Source organism: Centruroides sculpturatus, unplaced genomic scaffold (assembly GCF_000671375.1).
Source record: "Centruroides sculpturatus isolate CEXI.00-Female unplaced genomic scaffold, Cexi_2.0 scaffold1590, whole genome shotgun sequence".
NCBI lineage: Eukaryota > Metazoa > Arthropoda > Arachnida > Scorpiones > Buthidae > Centruroides > Centruroides sculpturatus.
This window is the reverse complement of record NW_019385679.1, coordinates 90204-108982: the sequence shown is the minus strand read 5'-3', so window position 1 is coordinate 108982 and position 18779 is coordinate 90204. Positions and strand designations below refer to the sequence as shown.

The 18779-nt window shown below is 32.5% G+C and overlaps 1 protein-coding gene across 1 annotated transcript in view; it reads right to left on the bottom strand.

Moving 5' to 3' along the window:
* The window catches only part of LOC111641139 (forkhead box protein P2-like), a gene marked incomplete at its 3' end in the record, with an annotated part of 65423 nt that extends 56329 nt beyond the window's left edge, over positions 1 to 9094 (bottom strand). The window contains exon 1 of the mRNA XM_023387260.1: positions 8879 to 9094. The remainder of the gene's footprint in view (positions 1 to 8878) is intronic.
* Positions 9095 to 18779: the final 9685 nt, after the last annotated feature.

Below are 18779 nucleotides of genomic sequence, written 5' to 3'. Positions count from 1 at the left end.
CTCTCTCTCTCTCTAGTCCTTTGCATCCTTCAGAAATGTGTTACAAGATCCATCTATCGATTTATAATCTTTAAAGTGTGAATATTTACCCGGCATTTTTCTATTTTTTAAGGTCTACGATGAGCTAAAAACCATTCTAAGACCCTGAAAAAGTCGTTTTTTAAATCGAATAAACGAGAGATTAAAATTAATTGTGGGAAAAATGAATTAAAATCGTGATTTTAGAACACGTATCGCATTGATAAGTCGAATTTTTAAGCCTCCTATTCTCTTTTTATTAAGTTCTAAATGTAGACAACTTGCTTTCTCCTGATCGATATTTTCTGATTAAGTTAATCGCATCCGTAGAGTATGAATATAATTAAGGCCTGCATTTATAAGTCCTTAGTTAAACTAACCTGCTGTCAGATCTGATTCGAGGGAGTTATCGTTTTAATCAATGTATACTTTCAACTATTATTCAATTACAGTAAAAAATTAAAAGGCTAAACAATGCTCGTTTCACCATTGAAGAAATCTCTTAGAAATTTGCCATTTTCCTACCAAAAAAAAAAAACCAAAGAAACTTTGATTTTTTTTAATACTTAAAGAAGTATCCTGACCGAATTCTATGTTTAATCAGATAAACAGGAACTAAATTTGAAGATATGCAGGCTCAACTCGATCAATCTAAGCCTGGATAATGACAATCTGAGTAAGAATCTAGGCAGATTAATATCATTACGGCGATTTTAAAAAATAATTCAGTACTTAAAATGCGTGTAATAATAAACATAACTAATATAGTTATATAATAAACACACTCAACTTGTTACTAATTATATCGGGTGTATGAAAATAAAGGATAGAGTCCTGTATATTTTACAAGATATGATCAGATTGCTGACGCGGAAGTCATTTATAATGTTCTCTCGGTGCTTAGTAATAGATTTGTCACTGGTCCACTAGACATATTACACAAGTGACACTTTAATTAGAATGATTTAATGACAATACGGGAGAGACAGCATTTTTTCTTTATACCCCTAAGTCTTTAAAAAAATCCCTGTCCTTAGAAATATGAACAAAACTTAATTGAAATAGAACTGCTGGCCTAGATTTGTGTGAAAGACGAATAAAAATGATCTATCTTTTATTAAAGTACTTTAAATGCGTTATAAATTCACTCTTAATGGAGCCAAAGTGTTGCCTATGAAGTAGTGATTTTTCGATATATTCGAGCCGTGAAAGAAAAACTTAGAGTTTAAATGAAGGCCTTATATCGAGGATGAGTTATAAAATACTTCATGTGCAGATGGTGGGAGCTTTTCATTGATGTCCGCGGATAGCTAGCGACGAGAGTGATGGGGCGAATCGATGGCGAGAGGCCTTAATTGGTTAAAAAATATCAGTAGATAACCCGCACGAACTAAAAAGTGTTGGTATAGGTTAATATAAGGGGCCTTCAATCTGATAAAGTAGCCGGTATATCGGAAGATTGATAGGGAAATTAACCGTAATAAAACCATTCCATTGATAAAAGATTTAAAGATTTATAAACTGTTGGAAAAGTTATAAAGAGACTTGCAAAGTTTTCTTAAGTATAAAATGGCCTGTCATCATCGCTTGACGACTTACTTTTAAGGATTAATCCTTTTTTTCTAACGTCTATTGGACTATCGAATGTTTTCGTTTAGCGAAGTTTTAAAATAAAAGAGAAACAAAAACTTCAGCAAACTGCATCAGAGATAAAAACGATTTCGATAACAATTCTGTCTTCTCGGTTGGCACCATTTATCCACACATCCAAGAACAATACATCCCCTAGGAACATGACCGCAATCCATCTTTTCATCATTTCTTTAACTCACAACAAACCTTAAAGAGAAGAAGAAAAGCTTCTTTTCTTTTCGTGACTGATTCGGAAAGTCCATTTCCTATCTTTCTCACATTTTCTCGACGATATATTTAGTAGAACCTCCACCCAGTGTTTTTAAAAAAGTTTTTTGATGTACCAACCATCAACTTCTTCCCTTGTTAGGAGACATTGTTAGTAATGACGTCCTTTTGACCAAATCTCCCCATTTTGTTATTCTCCACCAAAGATCGACTTATTACTTCGGGTGATGAGGCTACAATCCTTTGAATATCGGTATGGGAGAAGAAATCGTGAAATTCTAATCCCCAATAGGTTCTTGGCTGCAGATTGTAAACTTAGTACTCCGCCCTTTTCGTTTTCAAGCCAGGAGATAAAACACACCTGGCAGTCGCTACATGCCATCACATTGTTTTTCTAACGCACTGACAGTTTCCCTTGAGCGCTTTAATCAGCTCCAACTAATTTCTTTTCCGTCACTTATCAAACCTTAATGAAAGCAGGTGTTTTTCTAACAAGCACGGAACACCCGTATGAGCCTAGGGAAAGCAATTCCCATCTATTATGTTAACGCCCCTCTTCCTTACACTTAAAAATGTTTTTTTCCTCCCTTCTCTTTCTTTCCATCTCTTCTGCCCCCTCGCCCAAGTACGCCACAACATCTGCAAAAGTCTATATTAGAACTAATCCTTCATGGCTTCTTATGTATGCAAGAAGATATCTGCTGGTGACATTTGCTGCCTCCCAGGTATAAAGATACCTTGCAAAACTGTCTGACATCAGATCTCCGCTTCTTTTTCGATAAACGAATTGTTAATACGGTCGAGACAATGCCAATGTATAGGATATAGCCTTATATGGACGTAGTATTAAAGAGGATTTCGCCCCCAAGTCACATGATGCTAAACTTTATACGTTTATTTTAAAGCATATATTAATTTACCTGGGAAAGGAGGAGATGGAAGGATGTACTTTTGGCATGCTTAAAATATTCGGTGATTACAAAAGAGATCTGCGAAAGAAGCAAAACAATCTATACATCGCTTAAGACCATCTTATCTCGAATGGTAATTTGATTAACTGAACACAACAGAATTGAAGGAAAATCATTCCCAAGACGACGAATTTAATATTCTCGGTTTAACTTTGACTCGTAATTAATCAGAGACATAACTCATCTTTTCTGTTGTTAACATGTAGAATTGCTGATCCGACGGAATAGAATGCATAAATTAACTTAACGCATCCGCTGAGACTTTTCTCAATGTCTTTCTGGCCTTTTAACAGGCCGGTAATTACGACTGAAGGCCCTTTTCTAGAAATAAGTCCCAACAAAAACTCCGCAATTCTATGAGATCCACGTTTTAAAAGAAGTCTGTAATGTGCACCCTTTAGTAATTTCTTTAGCTATGTTTTCGGCTTTAAGCGGAATTAATGCCAAAATACAGAAAAAAAAGGGGGAAAAGTCTTGATTTAATTCATTAATTTACATTACTATACATAAATTTCTATTAATTAAATTAAAGAGGCCTTATATGACACTTATAGAGACTTGAGTGCCGTGGCGGATTAAGACCTTCCAGAGCCTCTGGTACAGAAGACTGGGGCCCTCGACACAATGTTACACCATAAACTAATAACGTTTAATTATAACTTTAGAATTATTTAAAAATTATGATATACAATTGCTTTATTTTTTCCAATTTTTGGGTCCCCAGGCATGTGCTTCAAGTGGCTAGTGGGCATCTAGCATTGCTTGAGAGTTTAATTGTTAAATTATCATATTTAAAAGAATTAAAATTATAAATTTAGATTTAAAATGCTAAAAAAAACCCTGAAATCTTATAAAGATGTATTTAATAAAGTTTTTTTTAATCACTAAAAACTTTATAAAGATGTTATAACATAAAGAAGTTAAGGCCTCGGTGTTTATTCTTTTAAAAGTTTTATTAATTATTTAACTAAGAAATCTTATATTTAAAGAGAAGTAAGATCCCAAATAGAGAGGAATTAGATTTTTAAAAAAAAGGCCCTTTGCATAATTTCTAGGATGGCGTTGAAGAGGGTAAATGATTTTTTAAAAATTAAGAAAATTCCCGAAGTGTGTGTTATCAAAGAGAAGTTTCGGAATTAAATTAATTTTTGCGCATTTTTACAAAAGTCTCATTAAAATATTTAAAAAGTAAAGTTTTGTCTCTTGCGAAAGACAAGCGAAGAAAAAATTAAAGAAAATGAGCTTTTTCGTTTGATCAACCGATGAAGGAAGAAAGAAAAAATGGCTGGAGACAACTTCAAATTCGGCGATAAAGTTTTATTTGTAGGAAGGAGGGAGTACTAAATACACTGAATGATGGAATAGTCCTCTCTTAGAAACAGCCAAGATTCAGCTGTTTGCGAAGATCGCATAAGGACCCGAGAAAAAAGCTCTTGTTTGCGAATTTTAAGAAGATCCTCCGATTTTCAAATCTCCACTTCAGAATGGCTATTCGTATGTGTATTTTCCTATCAAAAATCCAAAATAAATAGCACGCATTGCAGCATTTGTATTCGCTACTTAACCTATTTCGTCCTCGGAAATTTTAATCATTTTTCGGATACTTCAGATGAAAATTAAGCCGGTAATCATCATTAAAATTAATCGAGGACTTTATCAAATTATGAATATTAGAAACACCATATTAATATTTCTCAGATAATATCTTTTTATTTTTTTTTATTTTTATTTTTAGAGTCTGTAATGGAAACTAGGCTAGAGAAGCATACACAATAGCACGTAACGGCGCTATCCATAGTCATCTGGCCGTAGTACTATCTGACACAGAATAGGAAAAGAAAAATAAAAAAAAAGCTCGGAAAAAACCAATTACAAACAACAAGGTATGAAAAATGGGAGGTAAAAAATAATACAAACATACGGAATTATATATTAGAACCACTTGTATACAAGCAAAACGCAGTTGCTTTTGTCCACAGTGTTATTATACAAGTCGTCAATAAATCATTGCACCATTAAATAGTGCTTTGCGTGTTCTTCCCCGAGTTGTAACTATATCTCGATAGATCAAACGATGCATAGGTATTCCCAAGTCAACTTTGTCTGCGAGTCTATCAATCTCTTTGCGACTTGTTTATACATCGATGTCACATACTATGACCAATTTGTCTCCATTTCGGCCGTTCTCAACTCTTACCCCTCCGCTACACTCTTTGTCACGTATCGATTGCTCGGTTCGTGACAGAGGTAAACTTTGTCAACTCTGACAAAATGACTATTTACGACGACGCAATGTTATCCACGTCACGCAATCTAATAAATGCACGACTTAGTTTAGCAAACGATAACACTTAACGGTAATCAAGAGAATATAAGTCAATAAGAGCCCAAAGGTGCGTGTAATGTTATCGTTAACGCTTAACACCGCAACAAAAAAAATCGCGGCAGTTAATAAACGATAGTTTATTCTAATTTCTGCTCTCGTAGGAATGCCGCCTTGTAAGGGAGAGAAAGATCGAGAGAGAGCGAGAGAGAGAGAGAGAGAGAGGAGGAGGAGGAGGAGGTTTTTTTAAAAAAATCAGGATTGATTAAACTGTAGTTATTTGATGTTGTTGTATCCACCGATTTTACAATTTACCGTCGAGTCGTTTGCTTGGAAATCGAATTATCGACTGCTATTAGAACGGTACGTCGTCTATAATTAGGCTTAGTATTTAATCCCGATGCACAAGAAGCGAAGATTTTCGTCCAATGTCTCCTTTCAGACGATATTGATCGTAAATACTATTAAAGTTGTGTTGTGTCGGTAATGGCGAATGCAATAGCGACTTAAATACGTCGACGCGCGAATACTGACGATGAAACCATAATGAAAAACAGCTGCAGTTGATAAATGCCAAGAAATGAGTTTTGAATAGGAAATCGACGCTTGCAGCACAATCATAAATAAGCAAGAGGATAATGCGTCGCTTAAGAAACGCTATATTCTCTCCAACGTGTTCTTTTTGAAACTGAGTAATCCCATTGGTTTAAAATTAACCAACCGTTATTCTTTGTGACGTCACGCAGGGGTTAAAATAGACATTTTTATCGGGAGAATCGAACGAGAGAAAAGAAGCGTCCATTTTAAATAAGAAACGTTTAATTGGAAGAAAATAAGACGAGCCGGTTATTAAATCCTTAACGAATTGCGGGATAGATAATAATTTCGATCGGTTGATAAACGGGACGTCCAGGACGACAAGTGAAGAGGCAAAATCGTTTCCGAGTGATCCGAAGACGTCATCTCTAAGAAAAGATCCCATGGCGACTTATTGACGCTTCTCAAAGATCAATTCCTGCGGAAAACTCTTCAGTCTACTAACGTGATCGTGTTTTGATCCGAATGCTATCGATGCTATAAGAGATACGGTAGTGGTTTCGCAGGTAGCGACACAGGTGCAGCACACTGGCTACGAGCGGGAAATATGATTTCCCAACTATAAGACTACAAACTAGCGTAAGAGATTCTACTCACCGACCGGACTGCGTCAGTACGAACGAAAGGACGGGTACAGTTGATTAGTAAAGTTTGTCGGCGACACAACAGCCTAGTGTATAGCGGCCAGGGTGTGGTGGGCAGAAATCAATAAATCCGTGTGACGGCTGCACTATTATGTAGGTATGACATGTAGACTGGGTGGCGTGTTGTTCGACACGGCACTTTTGTTTTCGACGCTCCACTGAAATCATAGTTCCACATAACTCGACGCAAGATGCCAGCTGTTCATACTTTAACTTTTACGAATTATCGCCCCGATAAAAATTGATAGTTGCATAGGATTTCGGGTTTTGTTTTCCGCATGACTGCAACGATGACGTAAAATAAACAATTGAATTGGACAACACTAGCTACATTGTGTCCTCCAAAGCTCGTTACTCCACAAACTGGTTCCTCTCTACATAATATAGACTGCGTGTATACGCTCCGCGGCTCTTTGTACACACAGCTGCCGACTACTATCACTTATATAATGCATTCTCATCTGTGATGAAAATGCCGAGCCAGATAAAAAAGAAAAATATTATGCATGCCGGATAGAGATAAAATTATTTTATAACTCTTAAAAATTGTCTAATTTATTCGCAATATTAAATGTCTCGCTCCGATGCCAAACATTTCCGATTTAAGCTTTCCAATCTATCCACGGAGGTGCTAACCTTAGTGTTTTGAATAATAAAATTCATTACGCCTCTATGCATTAGTTTATAACTATTGAATGGCTGGGATTATCTAAATTCCTGGACAGACCAGAAAATTGCGAAAGATAGAAAGTAAAAGGATTAATAGAAAAAAAAAGATCAAATACTAGTTATTACTGTGTGGTAAGCAAGCATTTGATTGTTGGTGTTTCGTGTCGACCAATTGGCAGGGTTGGTTGTTGAACAGGACGACCAAGGGAGGGGTGTGACCCGCGTTGTAGTTGCTATAGTGACGCAGCCACAAAAGGCACTCTGCGTGTTGGCTTTAAGTGGTAAGGTTAAAAAACAAAACAAGAAATACAAAGATAACGTACGCCTGAATGTACAGCTATTGGGAAAATTATTAGTATATTTATTTTTAATTTCCTAGACGATTTACTCACTCTCCGTTAGTGAACTTACCGGATCAAAAAATCGGTTATTCTAATTTAAAAGTAATCATTTATACATACGTACACAAACACACGCGCATCCAATTAAAAAATGGTCTTTAAAAAATGCAAATATTAATTAAAAATTTATATTTGGAGCAAGCAAAAAAACGCGATTACGTTATCTTTTCTGTAGGTCTTGCCGAAAAACTTGCGACTAAAACTTGACTAAATTGAAAATTTATTAAATGCTGTTGGACGGAAAAATTTCTCCAATTATGAAGTTACGTAAAAGTAAATGGGAGGATTTATTTATATTCACTAGAGGTAGTGTTAGTCAGTCTTTAATGATGCACGTAGAGTAGATTGGGGAAGATGATTTTCGAGTATAAATGCTTGTGAAAGTAACAAAACGATTGATAAATGTAACAATTATGTAACACACTTCAATCTGCGACTGATAAAAGTAGAATAAATAAAAAGCGATTATCAGATTAGCGCAGTAAAACTTTCGTTCCTTTGTGTCGAAAGAGTTGTTGGCACAATATTAAAATTTCAGAGCGATTTGTTTACCGCAAATAGCTAGAAAAAAGAAATAATTCAGTAGATATATGTTTTATAAACAAGCGTGTAGCCGGAGAAACCGGGCGCAAACCACAAAGGAACTTTTGCGAGTTTCCGATGCACATCTGTGAGCCACGAGTGAAGAGTGCCCGAGGTGTGCAACCGCCGACGTTTATTTAGGCCTAGCTGGCTGGAGAGAAAACACCTTGGCGTTGTGAAGGACAAATATGACGCAACATGACGACAGCGGTGACGGGGGGAGGGGGCACGATGTGGCATTCAGACGGATTTCCTTCGCCCGCCCGTCCATGCCAAGCGGGCCAAGGGAACAATGTAAACCCTCGGCTACAGGACAAGGAAGAAAGCGGCCCTGGCCTTTTGTTCCCGTCCACTCCGTGTCCTGCATTCGCCGGCCTCTCAGTGACAGCGAAAATCCATTTACTCGGCACAATTGGCAAGTGTGACTAAACTCGACAAAAAGGTGCGCCCGAGGGGACAACCTGGGGATGCCGACCAATCGTTCGCCCCCTAACTCGGCCGCAGCTTCAGCGAACAAAATGGCTTCCGACTCTGCAGCCTAAACAAATCAACGTGGGTCTTTTGTTGCTCCTCCGGTGTAACTTCCAACTTCCCATCTCGGCGATGACAGCGCCTGCAAGTCGCTCGGACACACATACCAGCCGCTGTCCACTCCTGCCGGCTGCTTGCCATCCACTGCACTAATTAATTACGGCCATTTTACGGATAGCATACACTCGCGCCAATACCAGCTCGGCCTTCGGGACCGTGCAACCGTACATACACAATGCTGATCCCGCTTGACAAACCAACCCATACAAAGCAAGTACTCACCTCTAGCTGCACATCGCCATCAAAGCAGCCGTTAGTCAAGTCTGCAAATCAGACTTGGAGGCATCATTTCGCACACCGCGTGCTCATTGTAAATACAAACATATCCATCCGCCGGACGAATTAAACAGCTTCCACCTATTCCTTCCTATTGTCTTATGTTATTCGCCAATTACTCGTCCCTTTACTATTTTCTCCTCTATCGATTCTCTTTATTGAACCGTTTCGATGATGTATGAACTATTTTGTGTGGCGGAGGGCGAAATTGTTATTCTCGGCAGTCGAGTGCTAGGCTGCGTGACGTCATACGCACCTGCTGGGTAAACAGAAAGAGTCTGACCGACAAATTTAGCTCAGACTTTCGCTTCGACAAGGACGCCAGTTGATATTTAACTTGGCTAATAACTAAATAAACATTTAATAAATACACCAGTATTATATAATTCCTATTACCCTCCAATAATCGACAGCGTTCAAGGTAACTCTATGACGTAAAATGTTATCGTCCGCTTTTTTAGTAACAAATACTAGCAAATTACATAGTGATAATCGACTCCTTTCACCCTTAACCTTATACATTTTAATAAGAAAAAAATTAATGATTAAACAGCGATAACACTTTCTAAATTCCTGTTATGTCGTCCTACTATGAAAAAACTTTCGATTTTACGCTTATATTATAACTATTTGTTATATTGTTAAAATTATCGACCTTGAATTGTCCTTGAAAGAGCCCTGAGTCAAGATCTCGACTCGTAACTTCAAAGATAAATGAGAAATATAAACAAAACTGGTCATTTGTAACTGGTTTGAGTTTTCTTATGTAATAAATTACATTTCTTACCTTTTATTTAATTTGGAAATTTAAATAAAGTTAGAGGCGTATTAACGGGGGAAGAAATGTAAGTTTCTGTGAAATATTTACAGCGTACCTACGACTAATTCGTTTAAAAAAATTATCAATTAATGTGCTATTTATGACGTAACAATATGGATTCCGTTAGGCGGGGTTTTAGTGTGGCCTGGTCACGAAATCGTCATTAATTCAACTTCTTTAATTATTCATAAAATGTGTTGAGAAAACAGCGAAAACGTTCGACGTAACTTCTTTAGTGTTTTTAGTGAGAAACGTGCTTGATTTTTATACCCGAAATCTAGCAGAATGAAAATTAAAATTGAAAAGTGTGCTTCAGTTGATCTGGTAAGGTTGGTGAATACATCAATCAAATCGTATTTTGGGTTTTCTTGGCGAAAAAGATCCTTGAACCGTTTATAATCGCTCACAATTTGTTTTAAATTTCAAAAGGTTTCGATAATTGACTTTAAAATGGTTGTTGGAACAATCTATTAAAAACATTTTTTTTTTTAATAACGCAGTTTTTAAGGGTGAACGGATCGTGTTTGTGTGTATGTCGATCAGTCTGGTATCTATAATTTTTGGTTACTGTAATTTTATAAAAGGTAATTCACGCATAAAACGAATCTTCACTTATTTCTACGCTAAAAACCGTAAAAATTTCTATAATAAACCGTCAAACTTTAAAAATACATCTAAATAATAAAAAAAAAGAAAAGAAAAGAAACCTTGCAGCTTTTTTTTAAAATAAATTTAAGCTTATTTTTTTATGATAGGAGAAGATGGAAATTATTTTCTTTAAACTGATTTTGAAACCAATTAATATTTACCAAGCAACTCAAAATAACCGGAGTTTTTCTATTTTTATTAATTAAAAAACTCCCGACGAGATCGTTATAAGCGAAAGTTTGCCATAAATCAAATATTAACCATTTTAAAACGATATTTTTGGAATTATCTCTTAAAAATTGATTTAATAAAAGTAAACCATTTGGAAAATTATAAAATTTATCTTTTTTTTTTTATTTATTTTTTTAAATAAAATCTTTTACAGCGGTTTTAAATAATGATGCTTTAATAATAAAAGAATTTCTTTTTTCTCCTTCTTCCCTCTCTTTCTCTCTCTCTCTCTCTCTATATATATATATAGATGAAGCCAGTTGGAGAGAAGGTGTTTCTTTTTCTTTCAGACTGATGATGGATGACGTATACAAGTTACAGTAGATTGTCTATCGCTAAATTTCGGCAATTATCCGCTACGAGAAGGAAGAACTGGCCCAATGGATGTCAGTTAGGAATGCTTTCTGTCGCGAGAACGAAAATGAAACTGAAAAAAGTCAGCAGTCCAAAACTCCCTAAACTCTCATTCGTCATAGTCTGGCAGGAAAGTTTCAACATTTAGTTCCCCCGGGGGTGGAGGATAAAAAATAACAACTTCCGGAAATAGAGACTAGACTTACTTTCGCCAGTTTGGATGATACGAGTCGGCGTGACAAGTTCAAACAAAAAGTCGTGTTAGCTATTTTTTTCTTTTTCTTTCTGTCCTGATTGATATCGAATGTTTAAAAANAATAAAAAAAAATAGCAATTCTACAATATAACACAGTACACGGTGTATTATGAGAAACGGATAGAATATTTTCGCAAATTGCATTTTAAAAAGAGAGAGAGGGGAAAAAAAGCAATGATTTTTATTAAAATCCCATTAAACCATCCAGAAAAGCATGAGGGTATACATAATATTTTTAATTAAAAAAAAAATTGTAATTTTTTGAAATAACCGGCAGGGAGCTAAAGTCGAAAGAGAGGGAGAAAAGAATGGTCTGTTTTCAGTTAGTGTTAATTATGGAGACATTAACACTAATTTTCAATTAAAGAATGCCAATTTTAAAAGAAAAGGAATAAAAAAAAAAAAAACAATTTTAAAACTCAGGTAATTATATAAAATATCTGGTTGTAATAACCACAGTTATCGATTATTATCACGTATTTCTTCCGTGTGGAGCTTTGAGTTAATTTGTCACTTAAGCCTAAATGAATATTAAGGCTTTTGTTTAGGGATTTTTTTTTTTTTTTACTCCCCGTTTAAAAGATGACAGTTTGTGACGTCATTTGCAAAATCCATTTCACATTTATCACGAAAAATGACATAATTAAACGTAATGAAGAATGCGAATCCGAGAGGATGTTTCCTGCTTAGAAAACATTTCCCATTGTGATTATTTCCCGTCTATAATGGTCACTAAATTGAAATAACTCATTATGAATTCTTGTTTATCGGAAAAACCAGCTGAAAATAATATCAAATGATCAATAATCATAAAGCTATTGTAAAGTCACACAAACTAAAAAGGAAACAGAGATGCCAAGATGATGATGATGATAATGATGATGATGATACTGTTAAGGTATTTTATAATACACTAAAAATTCATTTCGTATATAGTAAAAACCTGTGTAAACCGGAATCGTACGGTACCGAATGTATTTTTTTTCCGTTTTGAACAGGTTCTTTTTTAACGTAGAAAAACGCTCCGTTTTGAAGAATTTTTTTCCATTTATGCTTCAGGTTCCGTTATGAACAGGTTTTACTGTATTCAATTCCGTATTAGATATTTTGCCAAATAAAAAAATATGTAGTAAAACCTGTTCATAACGGAACCTGAAGCATAAAGGGAAAAAAATTCTTCAAAACGGAGCGTTTTTCTACGTTAAAAAAGAACCTGTTCAAAACGGAAAAAAAATACATTCGGTACCGTACGATTCCGGTTTACACAGGTTTTACTGTATATATATACTGTTAAGAGATAAAAGGAAAATAACTATTATTGTGTAAGTTATGATTTTGTAGGTTTTGAAGAAAAAAATTGCAGGATCGTGACATCTCTATTGACCATGTGACATGATTTTTTCCCCCTTTTTTTTTTCGTTTCTATAAAGCTAACTTATTCTATATATGTACAGATAAATTCTGTAAATATTCTGCTTTCTTTCTCTTATAAGAGAATAAAGTTTTTATACCTGAATTTTACTACAGATCCACACCTTTATCAACTGTTAATTAAAGCAAAGAGAGACGTTTATAATAGCCACATTTACAAGTCAGTATATAATATTAAATCTAATCGTTTAATATTTTAGTAATAAAACATTAAATTAATTTTTGTTAGTAAGTTGTATAGTTAATTGGGGAAAAAAAAAAGATTTTAAATAAAATAATATAGAAAAGTGATAAAAATATAATTTGCTTTCTACATCTATTGTGATTTACGCACGATTTTGGTTTTAAAAATTCGAAATATTCATTATACACGAATAATTTTGTTAGAAATTATATTTATTTAGCCTACATTTATGTATAATTTAATTGATTTGCCAATAGAAAAATTGCATGCAACTAAATAAAATATTTAATTCCGTTATATTAATTTAGTCGAGATTTTATTATTTTTTTTTTTTAATGAAGTTTTTAAAAGGAAAACCTAACTGTAAGTATGTTTAGTTTTTTAATCTTTTACAATCTTTGCAAAGAAAAACAAAAATAAAAATGCATAATTAAAATTTATCTAGGAAGGATAACTTAAGTATTTTTTGCAGTTTTTAATTACTACATTTATTAGACTTATTTTAGTTTTTATATCTGAGTGGATTCATAAGATGAAGTGCTGCATTTAACTTAAAACGTTCAAAATAATTATATCCGAATAATCTAAGTGTATAGTTGCAAAAATTAATGAACTTATTCGGATAATTTTAATAGAGAAAAACAATTAAAAATGCTGACGTTTTTCTTTGTTTTTTGCGTTCGAATCCGTTACTAAAAGATGTTTAGAGTAGGTTGCTCCCATCTTTGAACGTTAGTGCTTTCTTATATATATATGTAAAAAAAAAAAAAAAACACTTATAAATAATCCTTTCCACTTCATTTGAAAACTTCAATCAAATTCTCCCTGGAACAATTCTTGATCGTTTTAAAAAAATCTAACTAAAAACATCTTCGGACGAGAAATCGATAATTTAACAAAGACTCGCAGATTCTCCAGTTTAGCGACTGAAGTTATCTGTTTGCCCTGGTGTAAATTATAACCTGTGTTTAATAAAAGTGTTTAGGGACGTTTTAAAGTAGGTGCTAGTACTTATCACAACATAAAAGCTGTTTCTAAATCCTAATAGTTGTGACAAATTTGCGTTTCCTTCAATATAATCCTGAAGAAGGGACAATGTCCCATCTTTGGAGGAGGGCAACAAAAAAAAAAAAGAAAAAAAAAATCTATAATGATTATTATTTTAATAAATGAATAAATAATAAATTTGTCATCTTTTATTTTAAAATTTAAATTGACGTAATAATATAAATTTACTTGCGTTTTATTTTAATTGTATTTACTAATATTTAACTATAATTATGTTTATATTTAAAATATTATTGCTGTAAGAAAATGTCGTAATGATTATTATATTGATTTTAATTAATTTGAAATTTTTATTTGGTAGTTCGGTAGGTTGAAGAGCAATTGAATTAAATGAAGAAATGATAAAGGTAGACTATGTTGTTATTAATTATTATTGAAAAAAGAAAAAGCAATAACACATTAAGTAATTTTTGTAATTCCAACGCATAAACGTCATTTTTCCATTGAGTGGAGAAAATCAATTTTAGCCATTTGATATCGAAGAAAAGACAATTAGGAGAAAATATATTTTAGGATAAAATAAGTTTAAAAGACGCAAAATTCAGATTTGGTCTGAAAGTTCAGATAAGTCATATATCACTTGGGAAATGTATGCAGATGACACTCACATAATGGATACAAGCTCGGCACAAACATCTATGAATATGGAGGTGATCTTCCATTTTTGTATTACTCTGTGAGACAGGTGATTGTTGTCTATATACTATCTTTATGAAAAGATTTATCAGCAATGGAAAAAACAGGCTAAGCTTGTGAGAAAGTTTTAAATTAATTTAAAAATAATGAAGTTTTATTATTATTATTTTTTTGTATATTTGCATCATATAAAGCAAGTTACCAAACGAGTTTGTTATGCCATTATTATTTTTTTTTTCTTCCTCTGCCATATTGAAAACATGTTTTATTTATTACCGGGCTAAACAAAGCTTAAGAAATTTATGTAGATGAATATTTTTATGTATTCCCCCTAAGTAAACACTTTTAGATTGCATAAGAGTTAAAATTTAATAACTTTGGACGGAGATTTCCTAATACCCTTCAAATGTCAGGAAAAGAAGCGGCGATATGCTGGTATTGATTTTAAAGGAAACAACAATATCACCAAGTAGGGTTTATTTGTTGCGTAATTTTACGAACTAATAGACGGAGGTGCTCTTTCATCTCTTCTTTAATGACAAATTGCGCCAGGTTGATTTTAGCGGGTTTTATTTGTGAGTCGAAAAAGTAAACTTGGCTTAGATGTCTTCTAGTAGAAGCTAAGCAAGTAAAGGATGTTTGATCGTTCTTAGATTTTTTGACAACAAAAAAAGAAGAAAAAAAACTTTGCAGACCTAATTGAAATTTATACGAGCTTCTGGGTATGAGACAAAAACTGTCGGAAACCATAAGCTGGCGAATTAGATTGGATTTAAGATTTTTTTGACACTTTTATCGAAATTTTTTGCCTCTTTCTTTCATCGCTAGCATTAAACTAACCGAATAAGCTACACATTTCTTTATAACCAAAAATGAATAAATTTATGTAACTTTCAGATGTATTTGCAGTTTTAAATTTTAAAACAAAAACTTTAAATAAACAAATATATAAATATATATATGTGTGTTGATTGTTGGTGTTTCGTGTCGACCAATTGGCAGGGTTGNTCGGTGTAGTTGTCGTCCCTGTAGCTTGTTACCTGTGCGACTTCAATAGTATTATTTCACCGCGTAAACAAGCTGTTTTAATTATATATATACATATATATGTGTGTGTGTGTGTGTTTGTATATATACACGTGTGTGGGTTTTTCCTTTTTTTCTTTTTTTTTTTTTAATGCAACATATCATGACAATTTGAAAATCAGGAAGTTTTTATTGTAAAATAACTGGTTTGGAATTTTTGGCACTTTTAAAACTAATCAGAATAGCGGAAAATTTTTATTTTAGCGTTAAGCAGAAAAGCTAATACTCGATTAATTTTCTATTCATTGCAGTTTATTTGAATTTTAGTTGTCTTCGGGGAAGACAAAAATCCACTCGAGTCTTTTTCAATGAATATTAATGGAATGTTTTGCGTGTCTGATATACAGTACAGGTAAACTCGCGCTATTTATTTTGTTAGTCAGGTAAATAAAAATATTTTAACCGTTGCATAGCTTTGGGATTAGACGGTAGAAGGCCTGTGAATAACAAATTCAAATAAGAATGATTAATTGGTAAAAGGCCTTTATGTATTAGTTTCTTAAAAACTGAATACCAGAATTATCTTATTATTAAGAATTCTTTAGAAATTTTATAAACAAGATTTTCATCTGTTATTCATTTTTCGTTTTTATGTAAATTACGTATGAAATTCAATAGATTAAAATAATGCAATTTAACATAAAAAGAGAGCGGGATATAAAAATATAGAATAACGTAAATAACTGATTCTAAAAGCAGGAATTCAAAGCCAACGTTACCCAGCATCTCATAAATTCAAGATTAAAATGTTTATCTATAATAATAAAACACTCATACTTGCTAAAGTACAACTACATTGATATCCTTCTCTTGTTTTGTTTACTGATGTTTATCTAAAAATCGATAAAATACATTATTAAAAATACTAAAAAATTCCTGGAACTTTGTGACAAAATGACTATTGTTCTTTATCATATAGGTAAGAAAACACCTGCTATAGTGCCTATTTCCTTTTATAATATTAACTATATCATTTTTCTAATGCAAACTATCGCCATCTGTTGTTGAAAGCGAGAAAATTAATACTAACTATTTACTTTAATCCAATCCTGTATCATAATACATAATAAGTTTCAACGTTCTATTTCATATTATACAATACAAAGATGTAAATAACCATTAAATATTAACTTTAATCAATTAGAAATTTTATAAATGTCTTGAAAAATCGAAACTTAATGATTATTCTATTAATAATTTACCTTGTAGAAAATATATCAGTGATTAGATATATTTTAAGAATGACTTCCTTTCTAGTTTACACATTGATATAAAAAAAAAAAAGTTTCTTTTAATTTAAAACAATTTGGCTACATGTAGTAAGATAGTGTTACTTTATAAAACAGAACAGAAAATACGTGTGATCATTTGTAAATAGCCTATTTGAGTAGAAAACATTAAATAAACTACGATACAAATTAGTCAAGAGTCTTTATTGGTGTAGTAATTTTATTTTCTTGAGTAGAAGGAATACAGATGCAACATTTAATCAATCTCTGGAGACTGTTAGGGCTAATTTCACACCATGATATTACAAAACAGTGTATTGTTAGATTATAAAACCTTCGTTAAGTGTCAAACGGGTGCAACTTATATCTGAACACAGTTCGTCTACATACAAATTTTATCATTGTATTATTAGCAATTTAAAAATGGATACAAAAATAGATTTTTTTTTTTATTCTTTTTATTATAATCATTATTTATTTTAATTCTTTGGACATGTTATTTTCTTGAATGAAATTTTTAAAAGTTGTAAATTTTTAATAATAATTTATCATAGATAATCAGATAAAAATATAATTTTTTATTATCTATAATATTTGGATAGAATAAAGTATGATTAATCCGCACATAAATATATAAATTTGTTAAAAACGCTTTTTATTTTCATTAATAACAAAAACGACATTATGCCAGAACGTTACATATGGTAATAAATATTAACTCAGCTTGGCTAAATATATCCGTGGGAATGGATGGCCATAAAAAAGGTAATTGCGAATACATAATTAATCAGAGCGTTATTAAAGAGAACTTTTCACAATTTCTCCACACATCGAGAGAACATCAATAAATGACAATGCCATGTTAACTCTCCATTCAAAATGCTTCCATCCAAAAACGAGAAATCGTAACACGTGGGTGCCTTCAAATAAAATAGAAAAATCATTTTTTTTTGTTTTTTTTATACTTATATTAATATTATTAAAACGGGATTAAAATGTTTAATTTATGCACATTTTTTTTAATTCTAAAATAGCATTAAGAAGATGTTAATCTGGATTTTCTCTCTGTCCACACATACAGACACACGCGCGCACACACACATACACACAGACTTAAACGAGAAAAGCAAAAAAAAAAATAATAAAAAAAACACTATTTAAGGTAGGATTTTTGACTTTAAAAAATATCTTAAATAATTGCCGACAGTTCGTTTTACCAAGATAATTAATCTAGACTTTTTTAATTAACCTGGTAGAAGATTTTAATTTTTTTTTTTTATTTTTTAAATAAAAACTTTGTTAGAAAAAGTTGCGGTGAAGTTTTTTAAATGTATAAAATTTGCGGTTGCTATGCCATCTAGTAACAAATGATAGAATTATAAGGGATAAAAAAAAATCTATATATATTTTTCTAGCTTTGTAATTTTTTAATTGGTGTTTTTAATACAATATATTAACATCTAAATTGACAGAAAACTCGTTTTTTCCCCCTTTTGTTTTCTTTTTTTGGAATGCCATTGCTCTTTCAGATGTATACAAATCATCGTAGAAGAAATTCATAACAAAATACTCTAGCAATTTAAAGAATTAGAAGAGTTTATGACTTTATGTTAAAAAATTAACGCGATTAAACACGTTACATTATTAAGTTAGGCAATTATGCAACATCAAAATAAATAGCAGATTTAACGAAAATGATATATTAAGTCATAAAATTGTCTTAACCGTGTATTCTGTATAAGAATGCTCACTCGATACCACTGAATATTGCAATATTGCGTGCGGTAATGCCTTCATTATTAATCAACGGATTAAAAATGAAGGGGGAGAGAATAAAATACCGAAAAAGATTTTTATCCATTTTATAAAATAATTTATATAAAATTTTAATTTATTTATTATTA